This window comes from Dendrobium catenatum, unplaced genomic scaffold, assembly GCF_001605985.2.
Source record: "Dendrobium catenatum unplaced genomic scaffold, ASM160598v2 fragScaff_scaffold_621, whole genome shotgun sequence".
NCBI classification, from domain to species: domain Eukaryota; kingdom Viridiplantae; phylum Streptophyta; class Magnoliopsida; order Asparagales; family Orchidaceae; genus Dendrobium; species Dendrobium catenatum.
In genome coordinates, this window is record NW_021319083.1 from 23,522,798 (window position 1) to 23,529,318 (window position 6,521).

Genomic DNA, 6,521 nt, shown 5'->3' on the forward strand with positions numbered 1-6,521 from the left:
GTCATTTACTTTACTGTTTTTATTTTTCCGCATTTTACTTTTAGCTTTAAAAACTCTGTGGTTGAAAAACGCTTTCTACAAAAAACTTAAAAGAAAACTTTTCATTTCGGTTCAACTCTTTTTAAAAGAGGGATTTAAATTTTTAAACTACCAATTCACCCCCCCCCCTCTTGGTAGCCTTGGGACATTAACTTAGGTCTAACAACCTATTTACTAGACTCAACAATTTTAACGAGTCTCCTTTGAGAGACGAGTCGAGGCCTACTCTGCCCCATTCATCGAACTATTCTATTTCTATAATGCTTCTTTTTATTGTTTCAACATTTGTGAGAAAAAACACGCACTTTCACTCCTTTTTGTTTTTATAGAATTTCAAATGTTGAAAAATATTTTATTTTGGTTTAGAGCCAAAGATTGAAGAAATACACTAATTAAATAAGAGAATGTTAGATAACAAATAATATTATAGAGTATAACCCAAAAATCTCATGTATATGATTAAAGGCAAGCAATTGATTGTTACAAGACTAGAGGCAAGAAAATTTGTTATTTGATGTAGGGAAAATTTTTCAATATTAAGACTTTCATTGAAGTTGCAAGACAACTACCTTTGTTTAAGTCTGATAGAATGATCAGATGTCCATTATTGAAGCACAAAAATAATATTTTTTTATGCCCTGTGATGTTAAGGTTTATTGATATCGTAGTAGATTTGTTCCAAGATATTGGTTCTAGATGTTACTTAGCGAGTACGAGCCACATAGACATACTCATAATGGTCTACCTACAGCTTCTAGAATAATAGATGAAGATAAAATGAATAGATCAAATGAAGAACTTATTTTTGATGCAGTAGGTGTAAATTTAAGAACAAACAAAATAGAGCCACTAAACCCAGAATCATTTTTTTTAATTACTACATATTACTCAAAAATAATTTTTGGATGTCTACATAGCTCATTCAGAATTTTCGATTACTATTAAGATGCTTAATACCAAAATTTAATATAATATTCATCGGGATTTCTACAATGACTTCATTTATCTTTTCAAAGAAAAAAATTGAATAGACAATTTAATCCTTAAAGATTTGTATCAAAAGAAGAAATTAATTTTTAAGTAACAAAAATTGATTGTTATATAAATGGTTATATGTTATATTACAAGGATGATGTAAGATAAATTTATAATTGTACCTATAATGTGCCTCGATTCAAATCCAACTCTGGAAAACAATATCGTAAAAAGAAAGATGTTTGATATTCTTGGTTATTTTATTTACTTATTATTCCAATACTTCACCGCCTCTACGAATCATTGAGTTTAATAGGTTATATGAGATGGCATCAGGGGAAATTAGTTCACAGTGGTATTCTTTCTCATCTATCAAATGCTGAAGAATGAAACCATTTTTATTGGACACATGCTTCATTTGTTGCAGAGCCACTCAATATAAGATTGGGATTATGTGCTAATAGTTTCACTCCATACAGCTAGGAAGCTTCATCATATTCTTGTTAGCCAGCATACTAACACAATATAACTTTTACCAGAGATGTTTTTCAATAGCCCGTACATGTTGTTAACACTTATAATACTAGGACCAATTAATACAAAAGTAAAAATTGATATTTTTTACACCTCAAGTTCTTATGGGAAAAAGGTGTCCACATATATAACATTTCAACCAAAAAGAATTTTCTCCTTGAAGCTACATTGCTTTGGATCAATGGTGATTTTCTTACTTAGAGTATGTTATCAGGTTGGACAAAAGTAAGAAATTTATTTTGATCTTACTATATAGAGAATACCAAATTTTTATCACTAAAATATTGTGGGCTCTAAAAATTTGCTGGCCTCCATCCGCATTGCTTTTATTTAGGGCAATTTTATCACATTTAAGTTATGGATTAAATTTTAGGAAGATAGATGGGTTTGTAGAAAAGACACTACCCTGAGATTTCACCCTTATTTTATGAGGACTTTATGATATGAGTTCTGATTTCCTATAGGTACAAGCCCCTATATTTAGATACCCCTCATAATAATGAGAGAGAACTTTTGCTTAAGGCTAGTCATCAATCATAAACGTTGAGATATGTGCTATATGGTATTTAGTAGTAGCGTGGACATAGGATGTTAGAAAATTAGAGAGTTTAGATATTTGTATTTAAAATTAAAAAATTCACCATCTTACAATAAAAGTTGATGGTGGGAGAATGGATGATGGACCCGATCAAGATCCCATGGTTCCGTCATCCCAGGCCATCGTGGTCCCTAGTTTACTTAGTTAGAGTAGGTTGTCGACCCAACCTAATAAAAGGATCCTTGTCGGCAACCATTGGTTGCTTCGTCCAAGGGTACCTTTTAGACCTGGGATGAGCATCTACTTAAGGATATAAATTTGAATACACCTTAGCTAATAGAGGGATTTGTGCCCTATCAATCATATTCTATTGATTAATATCTCAACAATTTGATACCACTGAGGAACGTATTGGCTCTTGACATAACTACTATCTTGTGGTGCCATTTGATAGCAAAACCACTTGGTATAGAGGCCCTAGGTTAACCAGTTATCTTGCAATGCCATTTGGCGGAAAAATCACCGGTTAGATGATATGTACCACATCCTTATTGGTAGGAGATTATTTGAGAATGGATCCAAATGATATTTTCGACTATGCATTTAGCTCTATGTGAGCTAAAGTTATATTTAAATTTGTCCATGTTGGCAAACTTTTGTAGATGATAGTTGAATTTTTGTTAAAGCGTTCGATGGATTTATTTCAATCTTAAATATTTTTATATTTTTGGGATTTTGGAGTTTCGGATTCTCATGGGTATTTGGGTGGATCTTTGAATGTTACACTCCTCCAGTTGAAATCTATGTTCAATATGACCATCATAAGGTTTAGGGTTTAGGTTTTAGGGTTTAGGTTTTAGGTTTTAGGTATAGGGTATAGGGTATAGGGTTTAGGGAATTTGAGGCATTTTGAAATATTTGAAATTAACCCGTTCGGTTAAGATTTTCTATCAACATGGCCATCATTAAGATATTTGGAGTCATTTCTATTCTTAGATTGAACTTTGTCGACTCAGCTTATTTGAAGATACAGGATTGGGTTCATCATAGGCTTTGCGTATTTTTTGGTGAATTTTCCTTGTCAAAGGCCTTGAATGCCTAATGTGAATATATTAAGACAAATATATTGGTCACTATAATAGTATATTTGTTTGATGTTTCGAACCCTATCGACTCCTATTGATACGCATAAATGAATCAGGTTTAAACATGAATGCACATATTAATCAGCGTAGCATTTATAGACATCATGTGTGCACTTATAACACATTCACAGGGGCCTATACGAGTGTTATGGAGAATTTTATAAATATTTATTGAATCTTATCGACTCCTAATTATCTTCTTATGAGGAATCAGCTCAATTTGTTATCCCGAACAGCATCCTTAGTCTTCGCGTGTGTTCCGACAACACGCTCGTAGGGGCCCATACGGGTATTCTGTTATATTTATTCATTTTGTATACCTATGTGTTTATATATTAAAATGCATGTGTGGGTATATTTTTATAATATTTTGATGCCGATCAGTTGTGTGGGCAACTCCCATTTGAATGCATCATTCTATTTCAGAGCTCATAGACAACATCTGTCTGCTTATAAGGGTGTTGTAGATCTAGTGGTGTGGCGTATCGCTTAAGCGACTAATTTTGTACACGTAAATTGTCATACACTATTTGTTGCTTTCTGCAGTAGAACTAAAATGCACTGACGAATCTCTTGCTTTTATTAGTAGATGTTGCCATCAGTTGCAGCTTACAAAACAACACTTGAGTAAATTCATTCATAATATTAATTTTAACATGATCCTTCCAAAGAACCCACATATTATTAGTCAATTTTGAAATAGCATAATTAAAACACAAAAACTTAGAGGTGCTAATTAACCTAGTAGAAGAAATAAGAGGCTCAAGCAAAACAAGAATATAAACATTGTGAATTCGACATAAATTCATAACACGTAATCAATAAGAGGGACAACCAATGCCCCTCACATTCCAAATAATAAAATTAAACATAAAAAACATAATTAATGAGAAGCATGTGAGCGAGTGGTCCAAGGAGATTGCAATATGATATGTTATTTCCTCCTTCATCTCTTACTATGAAACTTAATGTAACTAGTATCATTATCATCTTTAGCAATGCATTTAGCCATAATCTCCATATCCTCAGTATTAGTAAAACCAACATAATAAGAAGGTGATTTTAAGAAAAGCATACTATCATCATTCAAACCTTCCTGTTGAGTCTAGTAAATAGGTTGTTAGACCTAAGTTAATGTCCCAAGGCTACCAAGAGGGGGGGGGGTGAATTGGTAGTTTAAAAATTCAAATCCCTCTTTTAAAATGAGTTGAACCGAAATGAAAATTTTTCTTTTAAGTTTTTGTAGAAAGCGTTTTTCAACCACAGAGTTTTTAAAACTAAAAATAAAATGTGGAAAAGTAAAAACAATAAAGTAAATGACACCAGATTTATAGTGGTTCGGTCTAAACCAGACCTACGTCCACTCCTTAGAGGCACCCTCTGAGTATTGCACTAATACCAATAGTGACTCTCCTTTTGCACCAACAGCAAGGCGGAGAAGCCTTTACAAAACTCTCTTTTCACCACTACCCGGTACGGTAGAGAACCGTTGTCCTTTTACATAATTCCCAGTGTTGGCAGACAACCATCCTTCCTTTCACACTCTCCTAGTGTGGGCAGAGAACCCTTCGTCCTTTCACACTCTCCTAGTGTGGGCAGAGAACCCTTCGGCTGTTCACACTCTCCAAGTGTAGGCAGCGAACCATTCGGCTGTTCACACTCTCAAAGTGTCGGCAGTGAACCGGATCTTTTTGACATATCTTCTCACAAGAATCTAGAAGGAAGAAAGAAAAGAGTGAAGTAATCCCAATTCACAAGTAGAGATTCTTACCTTTAAACTCCAAGTGAGGCCTTCACGCTCCAGTGGTAGGAATCGTCCTTTGAAAGCACTCTTATACTCTCTCCTTGGCTATTCTCTCAAAAGGCACGAAGATCAATTGACAAAAAGATTGGGCGGCAGTCTAATTTGGACTATTTATAGAAAAGACAAGAAAAACTGCCCAAAAACTGCTAGTTTTCAATTCTGTATATAGTGGATCGTCCCTTACAATCGTGGATCGTTCTGGACGATTTTACTTAAATGCTTTGAAACGACCCTATTTGTATATGTGTACGAAATGTCTTTGTACACACTAATCGTCCCGTACGAACTAAGTTCGTCTGATATGAACGGTTATTATAAGGTCGATTTCAGAAACTGCTGAAAACTGTTCTAAGTCGGTTAATCGTCTGGAGGAAAATTTGTTTGTCTGGATGAAATTTTTACAGAGGACCGATCGTCCGGGATGATTTTTAATTTCGTTTGGACAAAAATTTTACAGAGGACCAATCGTCATGTACGATAATTTAATTTCGTTTGGACGAAAATTTTATAGAGACCAGATCGTCCTGGACGATATTTAATTTCGTCTGGACGAAATTTTTACAGAGGACCAATCGTCATGTACGATAATTTAATTTTGTTTGGACAAAAATTTTACCGAGGATAAATCGTCCTGGACGATATTTAATTTCATCCTGGACGAATAGGAGTTAGAAAAATTTTTTAAGCCAGTTCCTATTCGTTCCATGTGCTCAATAGGAGATAACTGTCGGATCGTCCAGTACGAACGGATATCGTCCCGTACGATCAGTATAAATTTTATATGGTCTCCTTATGTGTGTGTGTATGTTTTTATTCACTCAAATTACAATCACTCCCTTTCAATTTTATTTCAAAGAAAAGTACAATATTCAAATTCATAAAGTATCTCATGTTGAATTTGATTTGAAGTCATCGTAGTCTGGAGTTCGATTTTCCTGAAATATTAGTACACACAAGAGCAAATACAAATCTTCTAAAATTGTTAGGAGATAACTACACATTTGAACAATAATATTTGGAATCATCAAAACTATACAAGTTACAAAAATGTAAGGCATGCAAATAACAACTATCTTAAAAATCTCCCCCTTTTTGATGATGGCAAAATAATTATTATTTGTATGATTTCAAGTTAAACAAATCTCCTAAACTCCCCCTGAATTGATGTATACATGAAAATAAGTAGGCATTTTGAACCAAAGAACACAATTTTTTATTTTTCAAAATTTTTTAACAAAAATTAAAAAAAGACAATAACATAAGCACAATAAATGAACACCTTACAACCAAAAACATGCAAATGAGACAAATTTGGTATTCTACCTTTTAGCAACTCATAGGGTGTTTTATTTAGATTCGATCTCACATTCACCCTATTTAGAACATAGCATGCAGTGCTAATCGCCTCAGCCCAAAAATATATAGGAAGTGAGTATTCTGCCAACATTTCTCGGGCGGCTTCTATTAATGTTCTATTTTTCCTTTC